This window comes from Camelus dromedarius, chromosome 10 (genome assembly GCF_036321535.1).
Source record: "Camelus dromedarius isolate mCamDro1 chromosome 10, mCamDro1.pat, whole genome shotgun sequence".
Classification (NCBI taxonomy): domain Eukaryota; kingdom Metazoa; phylum Chordata; class Mammalia; order Artiodactyla; family Camelidae; genus Camelus; species Camelus dromedarius.
In genome coordinates this window covers 19,855,966-19,875,844 of record NC_087445.1, presented here as the reverse complement: position 1 = coordinate 19,875,844, position 19,879 = coordinate 19,855,966, and the positions used below count along the sequence as shown (strand labels likewise).

Sequence of the window (19,879 nt, the reverse complement as noted above, 5' to 3'; positions counted from 1 at the left end):
AAGGTGATGTAGGGCAAATGAGCAGAGGAAGCCAGTATAGAGAGAATCTGGGGCAGGCAGGGAAAGAGAAACAAAGTAAAGTACAGTATGATTTCAGAGAGTGGGTGGTCGCCTGAGGATTTTCCAGTGCTAATGAGACTGCTCTATTGCCCTCCTTGTAATTCATGAAATTCAATCAATCATCCACTTTTCAAATATCGTTTGACAACCTTCTTTATGTCAGGAACTTTGCTAGGTATGAGAGATATTTTGTCAAATAAGAAAATTATGTTTTCTGACTTCACAAATCTTACATTTGAGTGCCTTCTCACAGTACATTTCTTTCTACATGCACATGTTCGAGTGAGTTTGTTTCCTGTAACCCAAAGATCCATGATTAGGATGTAAGTTAATTCTTTTTTAATTTTTTATTTTTCTATTGACATACAGTCAATTACAATGTGTCTATCGCTGGTGTACAGCACAATATCCTAGTCACGTATATACATAAATATATTCATTTTGATTTTTTTTCATTAAAGGTTATTACAAGATATTGAACACAGTTCCCTGTGCTCTACAAAAGAAACTTTTTTAAAATCTACTTTTATATATAGTGATTAACATTTGTAAATCTCAAACTCCCAAATTTATCCCCTCCCTCCCCTTTCCCCGGTAACCATGACATTGTTTACTCAGTCTGAGTCTGTTTCTGTTTTGTAGATGAGTTCATAGTCCCCCCCCCCTTTTTTTTTAGATACCACATATGAGTGATATCGTATGGTATATCTCTTTCTGTTTCTGGCTCACTTCACTTAGAATGACAATCTCCAGGTCCATCCATGTTGCTGCAAATGGCATTATTTTATTCTTTCTTATGGCTGATGGACATTTAGGTTGCTTCCATGTCTTGGCTATTGCATATAGTGCTGCTATGAACACTGGGGTGCATGTGTCTTTTCAAATTAGAGTTCCCACCGGATATACACCCAGAAGTGGGATTGCTGGATCATATGGTAAGTCTATTTTTAGTTTTTTGAGAAATCTCCATACTGTTTTCCACAGTGGCTTCACCAACCTACATTCCCACCAACAGTGTAGGAGGGTTCCCCTTTTTCCACACCCTCTCCAGCATTTAATGCTCTTGGACTTTTGGATGATGACCATTCTGACTGGTGTGAGGTGACACCTCAATGTAGTTTTTAATTTGCATTTCTCTAATAATTAGTGATACTGAGCATTTTTTCATATGTCTATTGGCCATTCTTACATCTTTATTGGATGGATATAAGTTAATTCTTAATATATCTCAAATCACAGTTGTCTTCCTCACTAGGCCAGCTCCTTCTCCAGAACGCCAGATCTTGATCAGTAGTATGGTGGGTGGACATCTAATTTTCAAAAGCAAACAACTTACAGTTGCCATTTAACCCTCCTCTGCTTCCCTACACATACAGTCCATTGCCAAATACTTTGGATTCTACCTCAAAATATCCTTCCCTTCAGATATTCCTTTTTATTCTTACTTTTACCCTGCCTCAGATTGTATTCTTGAAACCTCTCACCTGCAATGTTTCAACCACCTTTTGTCAGAGCTACCTGCTGACAATGTTCTTCACTGGCTCACCCTCCACGATGTCACCAGACTCCTTCTTAAGACCCATATTCAATCTTCACACCCACCTCCTGAACATGTCCATTGGTTCCCATTGCCCCAAGGACCAAGGACAGGCACCTTTTACAAAAGGCTCTACAAGACCTTGTCCCAGATTTCTCCTTATTGTTCTCGCTCACAGGTTGTATTCCAGTGATTTCTAACCACTTGAAACATCTGGCATTTTCTGAGTTTGTGTTTTTTCCAATACACATTTCTCTCTGTTTAACAGGCTTTCCCCACATCACTGCCTGGGAAACTTAACCTTTAAGACAAGCTCAGATATCATCTCTTCAGACCTAGGCAGAAGACGTTCTCTTAAGGCATTCTGTCCACCCTTCAGAGAGTCTGCAAACCAGACAAGGGTGAGAAGAGACAATAATAATCCCTTAAAATTATGCCTTGTGGTTACCCCATTTGGGGTAAATACGTCAGGGTTAGACCATTTGAATCAAATAACAACCAAGAGGCAGATAAGGGAGGAATGCTCCCCATTTCATAAATGAGAAAATGGGCTTAAAAGCAACAAATGTCCTGTCCAATGTCATGTGATCAGTCAAAGATAGGACCCAGATTCTAAAGACAGGTCTTTGCAAAATCCTGTCGCACAAAAGCTGTGACTCCAGGTATTTCAATAGTTGCACACATTTGATTTTAATTTCATTCTAAAACATCTACTTTAATAATTAAAAAACTAGTTGAGATAAAAATCCACGTAACATAAAATTGATCATTTAAATCATTTTAAAGTGTGTAGTCCAGTGATGTTTTTTCATTCGTAAATGTTGCACAAGCATCACCACTACCTAGTTTCGGAATATTTTCATCACTCCCAAAAGAAACACTGTATCTTCCAATTCTACCCTCCTCCTGTCCCTGGGAAACCACTAATCTATTTTTTGTTTCTATGGATTTGTCTATTCTGGACACTTCGTATGAATGGAATCGTACAAAATATGGCCTTTTGTGTCTTGTTTCTCTCACTAAGCATAATGTTTCCAAGGTTCATCCATTATGTAGGATGTATTAGTACTTCATTCCTTTTTATGGTTAAACAATATTCCACTGTACAGATAGACTACATTTTGTTTATTATCAGCTGATGCACATTTGGGTTATTTCCACTTTTTGGATATTATGAATAATACTTCTATAAGTATTCATATGCAAGTTTTTGTGTGAAACTATATTTTCAATACTCTTAAGTATATTTCTAGGAGTGGAATTGCTGGGTCATGTGGTAAAAACTTTAGTTTTTAAGGAATTGCCAAGGTATTTTTCACAGTGCTTCACCACTTCACATTTTTCACCAGCAATATATGAGTTTCAATTTTTCCACATCCTCACCAACTTTGTTATTTTCCATTTTAAAAAGAATTATTATAGCCATTCTACTGGGTGTGAAATTCTATCTCATTGTGTTTTTAATTTTTCCTTTTCTAATTCCTAATTTTCATGTGCTTATTGGCCATACATATGTCTATTCAAATTCCTTGTCCACTTTTTAATTGAGCTATTTGCCTTACTGTTGAGTTGTAAAAGTTATTTATATATTCCGGATACATGTATGTTTATATATAGATATATCTGTAACTATATATAGGGAGAGAGAGATGTAGTTTCATATCTTGCTTTTTTCCACATAGCATTATATCATGAGCAATATTACATACAGTCATCCCTCAGTATCCTCGGGGAATTGGTTCCAGGACTCACCACGGATAACAAAATCTGTGTAAATTCAAGTCCCTTACATAAAATGGCATACCATTTGCATATAACCTGTGCACATCCTCCCGAATACTTTAAATCATCTCTAGATTACTTATAATACCTAATACGATGTAAAGGCTCTGTAAATAGCTGTTACACTGTGTTGTTGAGGGAATAATGTCAGGGAAAGAAGTCTACATATTTAGTACAGACCCAACCATCCAAGGCCTAACTACATAGTACATTTCAGCAACAGTGTCACATTTTCTTCCTTTCAATACTTATAGATTGCTTTTGTTTAATGATCTAAATGGGAAATACACAGAATAAAACACAGAACATTTAAAATACAAGTACCATATAGAAAATATAATTATCAGTAGAGAATATATATTCATCCTCTCTCTCTCTCTCTTTCACACACACACACACACACACACACAGTGTTAATACTCACCAAAACCTGGTTCTTCTCCCTTGATAATCCTGCTGTGGTGATGAGGAGGAGGAGGAGGAGGATGACCACGGTGATGGCTGCATAGTGCCTACAGGGCCGATGTGGTGAGGGATGAGATGTGTGGCACTGTAGGTAAATGGTGAGACAGCAGGCCAACTTGAACCTTCTGGCGGGACATCAGAAGGATCACGACATCAGAAAAACTGGGTTTCAATTGCACACATTGATGCTTTGGAAGAGGCTGCAGCAGTGACGTAGTATTAGGAGGCAGGAAATTCACTTCCACATTCTCATCAGCACAGGAGGGAGGTTTGGGACAGCCAGGAGCATTGTCAATTATGAGCAGGGCCTTGAATAGCAGCCCCTTCTTTTCCAGGTATTTCTTCACTCCAGGAACGAAGCACTGAATTATTCCAAGAACAACATGGCGTCACGTAATCCTTCTTGTTGTGTTGCCAGAACATAGGCAGGCAATTATTGGTTTTGTTCTTAAGGGCTAGCAGATTTGTGCTCAGCAAACAAGGCCTGGCTTGATCATGTAGTCCGTTGCTCATGTCTGTTGCATTGCCAAACAGCCCCAGAGTAAGGCCATCCTTCCAAGCCTGAACCCCAGGGCTTTCTTGGTGCTTTTGCAGGTGTAGGAACCACTGGGGATCTACTTCCAGAACAAGCCTGCTTCATCACAACTCAAGACTTGCTCTGGGAGGTAGCCTTTCTCTTCTATGAGTTCTTGAGCTCTTCTGGGAACGCTGATGCTGCCTTAGCATCAGTCGATGATTCTCCTGTGATCTTTTAAGTTCCTGAGGCTGCAGCACTTTGCATAGCTAGCCAGCCGTCCTTTACTGGCCCTCCACTCCTTCCTCTGGCTCTCCTCAACCCCTCGGCTCACAGAGGCTAAGTGCTTTTTCCACACACCATTCTGACATCAACAGGGATCTACTTCTGTGACGTCCTCTAGTCACACATTTAATGCTTTCTCAGCTTTTGCAAGCTCTTTATCAGGAACCAGAGAGAATTTTCGCCACTTCGTAGAGGCAGCACGAACACTTCCACGAATCGCAGCTTCTTTCTGCTTCAATATGCTAACGCTCGTTTGCTTCTTAACGCCAAGCAGATTTACACAGGCGACATGCCGCTTCTCAAAAGACCTAAGATTTTTATTTTCTCGATGAGAGACAGCACTTTACACTCCCTCTTAACCTTTGAGGGATTGCTTTGACCACTTAATTTATTTTTAGGAGTAATTTTTTCCACAGAAATAAAGGTTGCACACAGTACGAGACGTGAGGCAAACAATGCTCACCCAAGTTCAGGAGAGAGACTGAAAATCTGGCAGGAGGCTGCAGCAAAGTGTCCCCACACATGACTTCACAATCGTGGATTCACCGTAGGGCTCTATATGAGACAAATTAAGTTTTATTTTTTGAAACTTTCTGCAATTAAAATTTTTTTTTACACAGGATTGGTAGAGTGGAACTCGGGCAAACCGGCAGGCAGGCGGAACCCGCGGCAGGCGGAACCCGCGGCAGGCGGAACCCGCGGCAGGCGGAACCCGCGGCAGGCGGAACCCGCGGCAGGCGGAACCCGCGGCAGGCGGAACCCGCGGCAGGCGGAACCCGCGGCAGGCGGAACCCGCGGCAGGCGGAACCCGCGGCAGGCGGAACCCGCGGCAGGCGGAACCCGCGGCAGGCGGAACCCGCGGCAGGCGGAACCCGCGGCAGGCGGAACCCGCGGCAGGCGGAACCCGCGGCAGGCGGAACCCGCTGACGAGGATGTAATAAGCTTGTATCTATAAATCTTTTTAATACATCGTAGTATATCTTTTAGGATAGATGCCTAGAAGGGGGATTACTGAATCAAAACCTATTTTAAGGCTTTTTAAAAAATGGTTAAAGTTCTTGATAAAGAGATTGCAGCCATTTGCAAACGGTATGAAAACGCCGTATCCCACAGTCTGCCAACACTGAATATTACCAATTTTTAATATTAGCTAGTTTGGTAGGATGATAATATTTTATTTAATCTTTAAAAATCAATGTGGAAGTTGAAAATTCTGTTTTATTGGCACTTCTTTCAAAGCTCTTATATTCATTATTCAAGGAAGATTTTAGTATATTTTCTAATACAATGTATGAATTCTGAGTTTATTATAGATAGACACGATACCTTGTTTGTATTATTTGTAGCAAATTTTCTTCTAAGTTATTTTTGGAGGAGGGGGTGAAGAGGAGGAGGCCTGCATTTAGGCTTTTTTTTTTTTTTTTTTTTTTTTTTAGTTCTGATAATTATAGTCTTTGACTTAGAGAAGCTTCACATCTTCTTTGACATTAAATCTGTTAAGTTTTCATTTTGTATTTTCTTCAACAGCTTTTATCTTTGGAATGTCCATATCCACAAAGGAACCACAAAGGTACTGGCTCTCTGTCTACTTTCACTTTTTGATCTCACTTAACCGCCTGAAGTTTACATTAGTGTTATCCTTAGGAAAGATCTAATTTGAGTTCTTCCTAAAACTTCAGCCATCCTATTTTATTTATTATGGCCTTAAAGTTTTTATCTGGTACGGCTAGTGTTCACTGATTATTCTTTCTTTTTGTGGTCTTTTTGGCATTTCATGTGCATTTTTGCCTCCAGATGAATTTTATCATTACACTGTCAAATATTAAAAATACCATTGAGATTTAGATTTGGATTGCATTTAGACCTATAAATTAATTTGACATTTTTACAGCATTCATTTTCCCATCTGGGAACATCATATATCTCTCTACTTTTATGTCCTATGCGCAAGTTTTGTGATTCTTTTTGTATAGATCATGCACATAAACTTATCTCTAGGGTATTTGTGTATCTTATTTTTAAAATAGTGAATAGGGTTTTTTTGTTGTTGTTTTCCTATTTAAAATATATTCTCATTGATAATTGGTAAATATTTCAGTTTATGTTTTTGTCTCAAGTATCAAATTTATATCAAATCCTGAAAGTTTCAGTAGCTTCTTTGGAGTTTTAAGGTTCTATGATGTGATGGTATTTGCATATAGTTATGTTGCAGTACGTATATCTCTTTTCTTTTTAGAAAATTAATGCATTGTCTGTAAAGACCTATTACAGGCAGATTACCTTGGGTATTTTGCATGTTTGGTTCCAGACCACCACAATAAAGCAAATTTGGCAATAAAGCAAGTCACACTAATGTTTTGGTTTCCCAGTGTATATAAAGTTGTATTTACACTATAATGTAGTCTGTTAAGTGTGCAATGGCATTATGTATAAAAATGCACATACCTTAATTAAAAAATACTTTATTGCTAAAAAATGCTAACCATCATCTGAGCTTTCGGTAACTTGTAGTAGTAGCATCGAAGATCACTAGTCACTGATCACTGTAACAGACAAAATAATGATGAAAAAGTTTGAAATATTGAGAGAGGTACCAAAATGTGACACAGTGAGCAAATGCTGTTGGGAAGATGGCACTGATAGACTTGCTTGGCACAAAGTTGCCATAAACCTTCAATCTGTAAAAAACACAGTATCTGGGAAGCACAGTAAAGTGCACTAAAACGAGGTATGCCTGTTCATAATAATGAGAACAGAAGGAATCTTCATCTATCCCTCTTGCTAATGGGAATGCCTCTAGTGCTTGCTTTGCTGTTAAGAAAATTACTGGCTGTTGGTTTGAGTTAAATATTCTTCCTCATGTTAAGGAAGGATCCTTATATTTCTGGCTTGCTAAAATACGTATTTTTTAAAAAATAAGGAATCAGGATTGAATTTTATTATTATCTTGTCATCATCCTTTGAAATAACCATACATCTGTTCCAGTATCTATGTATATACACATATGCAGAGTGATTTCCTAATACTGAGCCATCTTTACATTCCTGGGAAATATTTTATTTGGTTCTGGTATGTCATTTATTTAATTTAGTGCTGAAATGTATTTGCTAGTGTTTAGGATTTTTTGCATCTACATTCATAAGTAAGATTGACCTCGAGTGTTTGTTGTTGTTTGGTGTTATTTGTGTCATGTTTAGGTATGGTGTTAATTCTGGCTTTATTATACAAAGAGAAGCATTCTGTCCATTTTCATGCTCTGGAATAATTTGTGGGTTTTTGATTCATTCAGTGCGATTTCCTCTCTCTTGCGCCTCTGTGACACTTTCCCCTATCCCTTCCCACACCTCTGTTTTTTCACTTCCTACTCAACCATGTCACTGTTTGGACCATGGGGAATCCAAGGGTGAGATGCAGGCTAATGCTGCCTGCCTGCTGCCAATGGGTGTGTTTCCCCAGAATCCAATTGTGGATGCCTTAAAAAGGCCCCATTGTGAGCCATTTAAAAAGCTGAATCACCAAGGGCACCATATGAATCAAGGGGCAAAGAGATCCAGCCCAAAGACTGAGGGCAGTCCACATGCCAGCCAGACGTGGCATTGTCTGCCTCAGGGAAACTGCCCTTTCAGGTGTCCACCAGAAAGAACTCCAAGGAAACCACCAAAGCCCAGTGAAAAGGGGGCCAATCATGGTGCAAGCACAACACAGGCGGTCCTGCTGTCAGAATACAATGTCCCCGGCAAGTAAGATCATTTAAGTCCTCCCTTATCCAGGACCGGAACCTTGAGCAGAATGAAAAGTCACCTGTGCCTCTCTCTGCCTGAGATAGGCCAGTGTCGGGGGAGGTGGGAGGAAAGGGAGGCTGGGGATGGGGAGACTGAATCAAATGAAGGTAAGGATCTTCAGTATTACACTGATTGGGATCTTAGTTATTTAGCAGTTGCAGGAGACCTTTTCTCTCCAGAAGGTGCCTAGAAAGCTGTGGAACCTATCCAAGCTTGTATCAAGGGGAATGATTTCACAGAGCAGAGTGAGCGGGTCTAGTTATGCCAAAGACCAGTATTGGCTTCTATTTGCTTCTACTGAATTCAGCTCATTTGGCAAATATGCCCAGTGAGAGGCACTTAGAGAACCATCACTGAATGGGCTTCCTGGCCCTCTTTTATACAGTTACTTTTAGAGCATTCGACTTTATTGTGCTTTGGGAGGTGATGATAATATGCTGCTTGATCTAAATCTTGGCCATTGTAATTTGCTTTTTATTGATACAGTCTCTAATTGAAAAAAGACTGGAAGGACAGAGAAGAGCTTAAAGAGCAGTGAAAGTGGCTCACGTGGGCGTTTGGCAAAATAAATCTAGTGCTAACATACATAGGGCAAAGTAAAAACACAGTTACATATCACAACCTATAGTTTAGGGGGAAAGAACCACTTTTTTTTTTTTTTTGAGAGTCCAAAATACTTTAAAATGTATTGGAAGAATCATAGTGGAATGTGGCATTTTTAACTTTGATCTGGATATTTTCACTATTCTATTTGTGTTCTTACATTTTAAGTTAGAGGCTAAAAATAATTTGGGGTCTTTGATACAGTAATGCAACGTCTGATATACTTCCTTTTTAAAAGTTATATTAAAGCTAAGTTTATGTTAAGAAACAATTTACCAAATTCGTTAAGTGTAGCTTCTTGGAAATAATTGTCTCCTTTAATCCCCAAGAATGTTTATGATCATCTGGTAGGATTTCGACATTTCCTGCAGATTGATCCTCTTTTTTGCATAAATTCACCATGGTAGAAAAAAGACTTGTTTTAGAATAGATCTCACATTTGCCAGTGATTAACTTAGACTTTTCAAACTACAAAGCCCATCTTCCCCAGATCTAGACCTGAGACATGACTTGCATGCAAGCATTTCTTTTAGGGGGAGAGCCCAGGGAAGTGAAGTGAGACAGGGAAGAAAAGGAAGCCAGAACAGGGCTCCCTAAAGACCACATCACTGCTGTGGGCTCAGGCCTGTGGGAGCCTCTGAGAGGCTGAACAGCTCCAGCTGGTGTTTATCCACCAGCTCCCGTTGGCCTTGGATTGGGAGCTGCTGGGCAAGAGGGCACATCAACTCTCCGCTGGCCTATGTGTGACAAGCATCTATGGCTGGAACCCTCAGATAGTCAGGAACCTCAGTCTCTACAGGAGGGGAGTGAGTTCTGAGGGGATGTGGATGGAACAGCTACAGAATCTGCAACATTCTGGAGCTGGATTTGAGAGGCAGACGACTGGAGTGGTAAAATAACAGACTGGAACCACACTGAGTTCAAGCCTGATGTGCCACTACTTGTGTGTGACCTTGGGCAAACTATTTAACCTCTCCCTGTCTGTTTCCTCGCCTGTAGAAAGGACGTAATAATAGTACTTAATGTCATAGGGTTGTTATGAGGGTTAAGTGGATGAATCCAGGTAACAAGCTTAGAATAGGGTTGACACAATGTATGTGCTGTTTATTCATATTTACTATCTGGGGGCTCCAAACTAAACTGTCCGCCTGCTCCCAGCAGTGCACTTGTGGTAAATAGTGACCATTTACCTGTGTTCCCCTCACTTTCATTTATTGACATAAACATCTTTTCATAGTTTTAATACCTTTGTTAAGGACTTGGAACTTCCTGTGCCATGTGTGATACTGAGTAATCTCACCTCAATTAGAAAATAAAATTCGCTTTCCATCATGCACAGAAACATATAATGATTAATTTGGGAGGCTTTTCAACCTCTTACCTGAGCCCATTTTGAGACAGTGTAGTTGCTTCTTATTGAGTGCTTGGGCAGTCATCTCCGCAGAGAACTCTATGGGACAAGGCTGCTTCCTCCCCACCCCCTCACCTTGTCCCTTTAGCCTCCATCTGTGTTACTTCTTAGGCAGGAGGCCCCAAGTCTCGCTGGTAAGTCACATTACAGAAAACACATCTATTATTTACATGGAATTTGAAGTTAATATGATCAGAGCGAATCACTTTTCAAAGTGTCCAAGAAGGATTAAGAAGTCTCTATGGATTAAGACAGAAATTAAAAGCAGATATATAAGGAAGGATCCTCTTGTCTCAAGTATGCTGTGAGTGGGGTTTCAGCCCTTCAAAGACACCTTGTGTTACCTGCTTCTATTCACACACATTTGCATATATATCCATCTGAAGCAGCTAGAGAAAATAAAGTTGAATGATTCAGGCCATTTCTGTGGTTTCATGAGCAACCATCTAGTCTAAAAGACTAGGCTAAGAATTCTGAAAGTGGAAGATTGAGTGTTTCACTCAAAAATTTTATAAGCTACCTCTCTGAGTATGAAATAGCTTCAGGGCTATTTTTTCTCCTAGTTTGTTCCTAAGTATTTGAGTCCATTATTTTCAAGGGAGCCAAGAGATATCTTAACAAATTGCAAGGGCTTCCTCTGATGCTTTAAAAAAAAAAAAAAAAAAAAAAAGGCAGGTTTTCCCTGATTTGGAGAGCTTCAATAAAATCTTTTTATGCACCCTATTTATTTTCCTAGACATTTAAATTTTTCATGCAGGCTTGGCATGCTCAATAATTCAAGTATAGCTTAAAATGGCCCGGTTTTCCTCTCCATGGATTATCCTCAGGGACTGAGGGTTTAAAAGAATGACAGCCATGAAAAATCCCAGGCCTGCCTCCAGCTGGGCACGCCGCCGAATACTATCTCCACCAAAAAGTAACTTCTGCCTGCTCCACAGGAGGCACTGGATAGTCGCCGTAAATCTTAGAACTTCGCTAAGTTAACTTTAGAGCAATGGGGCCATCTAGACTCCATATAGGGAAGTACTGAATGGAAAAACATCCCTTTTGGGATCTGGGTCTTGAGAAGGTAAAAAGGGAAGCTTGTCAAAGCATGCGGAACCCTCTTTAGTGGGTGATCAAGACAGCTTACCTACACCATGATTTTCCTGGGTAAAACGTTAAATATTAGATTTTATATTTTTTAAGTATTTCAACTGAATCTCTTAAATCATAAAACTTATATTTCATAAGTGTGTTAGTATAAAAATGAATATATTCTTATTTTATATTAAGATATTTTATTCAACCTAAAATTAATTTTTTTTCTTTTGATTTAGAAAGAAATCAAAATATTTTTTGTAGAACACTAGATATGTCGTGGGCCGTAGGCACTGCACCTAGGGGATAAATCTCTCCTGCCAACACATACAAGGGAAGTCAGGAGTTGATCAAATCCAGGAACCTTCCTTCCCTTGTACTTTCAGAATGTACTGAAAGGTGTCCGAACATGCTGAAGGACTTATGATAGTCTTTACATCTTAACATTTGTTTCTTATTTTAGTGTTTCTTACAATGCATCATATAATAGATGACACACTTAACATGGTTGTGGTGGTTCTTTTGTTCCCTAAATGCCTTCACCGGATTGATGCTACTTCTTCCATATGTAACATCTTAGATTGGAGGAGATATGGTACCCTAGCCATGAGGAGGAAATATGGTCATCCCTCTTTCAACTGTCCCTGATCTGGCTCTTTACCCTCCCCATCACCCAGCCACACATGAAGAGGCTTTGTCATTTATTACTCAACCTTGGAAACCACATAAGGATCATTTCTGCTGCCCTCTTGGTTGGAGCAGCCACAAACCCACCCACATTCATGGGAAATCATGACAAGGTCATATTGTAGAGGAGCAAGAGGGATGAAAGAGATTTGTTGTGGGCACCACTGGAGAATGCAATGTGCTAAACATCCCCCCACAGAGACAGATCATAGAGGGTTGGGATCATTTCTAAAGGAAAGTAGGTGACAGGGGTCATGAACAAAAAGAAGTGACATCTTGCTCACTTTATTTCGCCACCATCACCCCTGTTTCTTTAAGGAACAGGGAGAGGCTCAGATGACTGGAGTTATTGTCAAGCTATGTGCTGAGGAGTGAGGAAACAGAAATGGCCAGGACGTCCTCTCAGCCAGCTGAACTGAGATGTGAAAGTTCATTTAGGGTGTCTGTGTTACTGTGACATCTGCGCCCTCAGAAGTCAGTTGCTGCCTTCCCGAGAGCTCTGCTCTGACAACTGCTTTCCAGGGACTCTGCACTCAGTTCTCTAGCTGTTACCCGTTGCTTTGCTCCCTGCTTCTCCCTTCTCCATGCCTCATACCCCGTGTGGCTTCTGGAATATTGTCTTGGTCAAGTCTCCATCACCACCTTAGTTAGCTGTCTACATCAGTGGTGGGAAGCTCGGTGCTTCCAGACATCTTCCCAGCAGAAGCTGCTGGGAGTGTCTTCCTTGTTAATTTTGATATTATCAGTGATCCTGGGGCACTTGGGAGGAGAGTGGAAGCGGGAGTGACTCACCTGTCTTGACTGATTTCAAGTGTCATGCTGTGGCAGATTCTATTACATCCAGTTTGGGGCTGAAATTTTAGAAGACGGATTTACAAGAGCCCATATTAAATGCTACTGTGAATCTAATTATCTATCAGGGGCATTGCTGCTTTAGAAAGGAGTTCTTTTCCCAACTGATGGCAACCCAAGAGCCCACAGCGATACCATGTGATTTGCCTCAAGAGAAGTACCTTTCATTGCCTGCAGAAGTTAATTTCCTAAGGTTTGGCCTGGGGTGAATAAATGGGGAGAAAAGACTAAATCTCTGATGGTAAAGTAGAAAACAAAGTGAAATAACTTCTTAACCAAAGCAGCTGCCAAACTCTTTAACATCTTCCTTCTCTCCTATCTCTGTAAGGGTCTGTTTTCTTCCCTGTGATTGCTATCCTTGAGCTTGCTTGGTTCTTAAAGCCAAGAATCAGCCCTTTGAATTCAGTACAGACAGAACCAAGCCAGCTTGTCTGACTGTGCCACGCTCAGTGCGCTGGAGGTTAGGCTTCAGGTGGAGTCAGTTACCACAGGGTCTTTGGCCCCACAGCAAGCCAGTGTATCTCACTGGAAATTTCTGGAGAAGCCTTAGACCCTCAGTCACCAGTACCAAAGTAACACAGAAATTGCCTCACATGGAGGAGTGTACATTATCATCCCAGAATGGCCAGTGACCTCACAGACCTGCACAGATGAGCCGTGGAACAAACACTGGACCTTCTCTGTATGGACAGATATAGGCTACACCTTTATCTGCCAGTGTCTATATATATATAGACACTATATATATATAGTGGTCTGATAATTACATAGAGGCACCTGATAAAGCAGACGGCTGCTGAGATGGACGATTGTTCATCCTGTATATATGTATATATATAGGCACAGAGAAATTGAATTTTGAGAGGCTGTATATACTTTTTGTTATACTCTTAGAAAATAATACACAGAATTTTTGGCACGGACAGTAAAGTCTGTGGCAAGAAGCATAACCATTCAGGGTATACATTTGGGTATACTCATACAAGTTTAATGATTTACACATGTATTTTATGCTTAATATCTTAATTCTCACTGCTGAAAAGCTCTACATTTTATTACTTCATCAGTGAATACCAGTACCAAGATTTTATCATCTGAAACCTCAAATATTTTGTATTTGGGAATGGGGTAAATCTTTCAGAAAAAAATGACTGGAATTTGTATTATGTATTTTTCCCAAAAAAAAGCTAATTACTAGATGAGGATCAAAGTTGGGGTTCCTCCACTAGGGAGTGAATTCCGGCCAAAAAATCCATGTAACATCATCCTTGCTCTCTCCTCTTCTAAACTTAAGAATATTTGGCATCTAGATAGGGTCGGAGAACCGAAGTAACAAATAGTCCTTTTTAAATAGAAAACCAGCTTTTCCTGAAGGAGATTTAAATATGTGCTACATACGTGAATCCTTTTAAAGGAACTGCTAGGGGCTGGGGAATTTCCAGTCCCAACCTCCCTTAACTGAGGAGACTGAGCAAGACGCACATTTGTTCCTTAATTGCACGGTATTTTGAATCTAAACAAACAAGCCCTTTCATAAAGAACGGTCTGCTCTCCTGGTCGTGATTTTGGCTTAAGTTAGCCTTTGCGTTGTTGGGTAGGTCTTCTTTTGGGGCTGGGAGATAATGGCTTTCTCCCGGCACCTTCCCGCGTCAAGAGCTCCCGCAGCAGCCTGCGTTGCAGTGACAAATTATGGCCACTAGGTGGCGAGAGGAGACCGAGTTGGGGCGCCGGCAGCGGCTCTTTCGCCCTGCAGAGGGTGGAACACTTTTGTTTCTATGCTTTTTCTTCCTGCCCCTTTGTTTGACTTCACCATTTTCTGTCTCGCTTTCTCCCCATTGTAGTTACGTCGTAGCTCGCTTTTCAGCATCTCTGTTCTGCCTGTTTTGGGCCGCGTGGGCTGCGCGCACGTAGGATGCTTGGGATGACCCTGGCTCTTCTGCGCCCCATGCAAGCATTTGGCTCCCAGATCCTTCGCACAGTTCTTTTAAAATGTCACCCAATCCCTGGCCAGGTGTCCATATCTCAGAGTGGGCTTACTGCTCTGCATAACTTGGTGGGGGGCATGAGGGAGTAGTGCTGTTTATGCAGCTACTACCCCCCCAAAAGCAGCTTCAGACCATGTGAAACAGGATGTTATAATCTTGTGATGGGGTTTAAAAAAAAAAGATTCTGTTGAGGGGATGCAGACCAAACAGGCCCCAGACCTGCATGTCTCCATATTGTACTGGAATTGGCCTTTCACCCTAGGGACCCTGAAAGGAATTCAGAGGTGGCTGGAGGCAGCAGGCTGCTGTGATGGCTTTTTCAAAAAGGACATTAAGAGCACATGAGTTTTATTTTATAAATGACTTAATTATCAGAGAAACCAAACCAATGCTGAATCGCCAGCCTGCCAAAGCTGGAGAAAGCAGCTGCCAGGCCTTGGACTCCCCAGTGGGGAGCTGTGGGCAAGGATTCCCAGAACAGGAGTGGCAGCAGGGGTGGGGTCTCCCAGGCCTCTTTTCACAGCAATTAGAAGTCTATGTCCCCCTTGAGGCAAAGAGGCAACCCATTAATGTTAATGAGATTTTTTGCTCCCAGTGGCGGAGACTGCAGGGCAAAGCCCCAGGGGGGTGCTTCCATGCTAGCAGAAGAGGGACAGAGTTCTGTCTTCCTGTTGGACCTGCCAGAGCATCAGGGAGGCATCAGGTCAGAAGGAATCTTAGCAGGTGGCCCTCATCAGCACCTCCACCCTCCAGCCTCCACCCTGGTGAGGGAATCCTGCCTCATGGCCGCTCAGCCCCCTGCTAAAGATGGGGTTCCCTGGGCCTGGGGCCAGAAAACTCCCGGTGCAGTCTGAGTGGTGATGCTCGCTTGCCTGATTTACATCCTAGCTCTGCTAAGTTTCTAGCTAAGTCTAATTTCCACCTCTATAAAGTAGTGATAATGATGGCACCTACCTCATGGGGTTTTATTTTGAGGATCACACTGACTAATGAAAGTCAAGGGCTTGGTGTAGCGTTTGGCCCATATAAAGGGCATCTATGATGATCATTATTATTCGTTTGGGCCTGTACTTGCCGCCTGTTCATAGCAGGCACCATCTAGTTTTAGGGAAATACACTTCAGTGCCGTGATGGAAACATTTTATAATGAAAACCTAAGCAGGTGGGAAATGAAAATTCCTGCCCTTTCCAACATACCCTCCCCCACCGTCCCCTCCCCAACACACACGCACTTGGGGTAAATTAGATCAGAATCGGCCAAGTTTCTCAGCTCTCCTCTTTTCCTCCGTGGCAGCAGGGTGATTTATGGCTCTGAGGGGAGAGCCGACCAAACTCAGTTGTTTCAGCTGACCTTCCCTGTGAGTTTTCAGGTTGAAGTGAAATCCAATGGGGTGTGAACTGAAATGCAAGAATATCTTCTGAAAAGCCCAATTCGCTGAGCTTGGGGAGGAATCAAACCAAATCAAACCTCCCTCTTGCTCAGCGCTCCTGAGCCTCAGGAAGAAGGGGCTGCCACCCTGGCTGGGAGCATTGTCCCCACGGTGGCTGTGAATCCCTGTTCACTCCCGCAGCTGGCCCGTGCCGGTTCCCTCAGAAGCCAGGCAACTTTTGTCTTGGGGACTCTGAGGAGCTGGTTATGCTGGGAAAGTGAAGCTTTGTTGGGAAACTCACAGAAGCATGGCCAGGCTTTCCATCCCCAGGGAAGTGGGTTCTGGCTCTTCCCAAACCATTGCTATCTTCTGTACTGAAAAGCCAGGGGTCACTGAGTGTCTGGGCTCAGGCATGGGGATCTAGAAGCTTTTCTCTTAAAAGGGAATAGTTACCACCTCTCTGAAAAGATTTCTGCTCAGCTTTCCCCAATTCTAAGACCTCGGAGCCTCTGCACCAACTTTATTCTTCTTTCTTCTCATTCTGGTAAATCTCTGGCTAACCCTTCAAGATGTGGCTTAGATGTGACCTCATCTTGAGAGTAATCCCTAAACTCCAACAGTGAGGATAAATGTCCTTTCTGGGTGAGCTCAATGAAGCTGCCGGGTCTGTCTCTCTTAAGGGTGATCAGTGTCTATTTAGTTATCTGTCCCCACAACTAGATAGTAGCAACTAACAGCAAGTGATGTCTTTTACCTTTGTGTCCCCAAGACTTGGTTGGTTGAGTAAACAGTTAAAGTTTTAAAGGTACAGAAAAGATAAAGAGGTAGATTTGGGCTGGAGTTAAAGAACTTTGTAACTGCTGTCCATGGGTAGCAATTCCAAGTCTTAAAAAGAAGTACTGTAACCTAACAAATAAGATGTGTGAAGTCATCTTTAACAACAGCAGAAGCATTATTCATTGAGCATCATGGTCCATACTCTTCACCATCAGTAGTGAACTATGAGGGATCAATAGGCATTGATGGGGAGGGTTGGGGGTCAATCTATAATGGGAAAACACTGTGTTCAGTAGCAATCTCTTAGAGGTTCTGAATCACCTGATGAAAACCTGCTCACTTTCTAACTCAGCATTTCCTCAGATTATTGGCCACAGCACCTTTTTGGGAGGAATACCTGTTAACAAGTCTCAGGTCATTAGATTAACAAGAAAACAGTTGAGGAAATGCTGTCCTGTAAGAGGGCTCCTTTGGTGTCCTACCACCCTCTCCAGCCTCTTTTAGTGTCATCCTACCACATGGATTCTATTTGATCTTCCCCAAACAGTGCTTTCATTGTGGCACATATCTCAGAAACTGCTAACAAGTGTGTCCCTACTTGCAAGGTTCTCTCCAAGTTCCTTAGTCTGACACTTAAGAGAACTTTTTGTTGCCTGAATTTGGGATTCTTCCAATGCTGTTCTCCATCAGGCAGACCAGGTTGCCCACTGCCTCTGAGCAAGTTGTTCACATTCCTTATTTTGGAAATTTTGATAGATTCTGCCAAATTGGCTTTAAAAAGACAATGATTTTGAAAACTATTTACATACACTTTGCCTTCAGAGTGTTCTCAAACACCATCTGGCACAGGAGTCTTCAATCTTTTTTAGGTCATGCACTCCTTTGATGTCGGGGAAGCAGTGGATCCTCTTGGTGCGGGGTGGTGGGGGTGCACATAAAGATATACTAACTAAATGCATTATAACTTCAGGAGGGTTCACAGGCCCCCTAAATACCACTCATGGATCACAGGTTGAGAACCTCTGAAAAAGTCCATCCTTCCCACTCATAGCCTAGGAAGCAGAGTCCCAGAAACATCACATAATTGTCCACATTCAGATAGCTAGAGGTAAGCTGGGATTTCTACCCTAGTCTTCTGACTCTTTAAGGGTGTGTCTATTCATGTTTCTAATGAGGGGGACTTTTAATTTTGCTGCATACCACAATAGCTTAGCGTGGAATGTTTATCCCTTGTACTTTGTTAGAGGATTGGCTTTGACAGTTATTAAACTCATGTGACACGAGTGCTGACCAACAGTGATTGATACCTTTAAAAAAAAAAAGACATTAAATGATGGCCACAGAATGTGAAATAAAAGAGTAGGAAGCAAAAGCTCATCAAACAAAAAATAAAAACACTCCACAGTTGAGGCAGAATGACATCCATAGCTGTAGGCTTTTAAAACAGCTGAGTAAGAACAAAATGTGCAAGGTCAGGATCTCCAGGTTGCAGTCTTGATCAGATGGGCATTCAAACTGAGGTCAATAAATAATCAGGGTGATAGTTTCCCTGCAGAGCAGTTATAATTGAGAATTGAGAAGGGTGAAAAACTCAATGTAACTTCCATAGTCAAAAATGCAATCGTAAGTGGATTTTCAGCAAAAGCTATATATAATAGTTAATAACACAACAGGCAGAGAAACTTCCATCATGCAAAAATCTATATAGAATGTTAAGGGTTTAATTTCATCTCAATGTCCTTACTATAATTAAAGCTTATAGACATTCTACGTCTATTCACTTACACACATTCCTTATCAAACCAATAAGTAGACGTAGATGATTAAATATAAATTGATTAACAACTCTACCAAAACTGAGATTTAAATCATAGACAGAATGATACATATCATCTTAAAATAGGTCAAACCAACCATTTTGGTTTGCCCGGCCAGGCCTGTCCCATTTTCAGCATGGGAAGTCTCATGTCCCTGGAGACTTATTAGTGCTGGACCATCCAGGACAGTTGGAAAAAACAAAACAAAATAGATCTTGTTCTTGCTTTCAAGGAGCTTACAGTCTGACCCTTGGAGGCCTGTGCACTCGGGCAGGTTCCAGGATAGGGTGACCAGGCTCCAGCATTTTCTGTCCCCACCTAACAGTGGGGAGAGCAGTGAAGGACTTGGCAGGAAAGGAGCAGATGGCTTTGCTTCCCGGCGTCACTTTTCACCGTGCCCTCCCGAGGCCTGTCTTGTCCCACGTGCTCATTTCTACTCCCGCACAGGCACCGGGCCTCTAAGCACTGGCGCGCTGGCCCCGCCCCGAGCCCCGCCGCCTCGCGCAGCCCGGGCGCCCCTCTCCTGGCTTGTTAGCCGCCTGCGCTGCCTGCCGGGCGTCCTGCGCGGCTGAGGCCAAACAAGCAGCCAGCACATCCTGCCTAATTTGAGTGGTAATTTCCTTTGGGGGTTTCACTCAAGTGCAGCCCTGGGAAAATCGTGGCGAAGAGCTTTCCGAGAGGAAATGTTACCCTGGACTTCCCGGAGAGTTTTAAAGACCGGGAACTTTCTCTTTTGCTTGATGAGAGCCTTTTAAGAGTGGTTAATTAACCAAGGGGCCTCTCCTGGGGATGTAGGGTGGGGAGGACTGAGTGGCGCGTTCATGTCTGTTTTCTTTTCTGGGGAGAAAAGGAGGAGTTGATGGAAGAGATT

General features: G+C 42.0%; 1 long non-coding RNA gene across 1 annotated transcript in view; it reads left to right on the top strand.

The window, feature by feature from the left end:
- The first annotated feature begins 6,169 nt into the window (after window positions 1-6,169).
- LOC135322337 (uncharacterized) overlaps window positions 6,170-19,879 on the top strand; it is a 169,617-nt gene continuing 155,907 nt past the window's right edge. The window contains exon 1 of the long non-coding RNA XR_010382863.1: window positions 6,170-6,213. This is a non-coding gene — a long non-coding RNA (uncharacterized LOC135322337). The remainder of the gene's footprint in view (window positions 6,214-19,879) is intronic.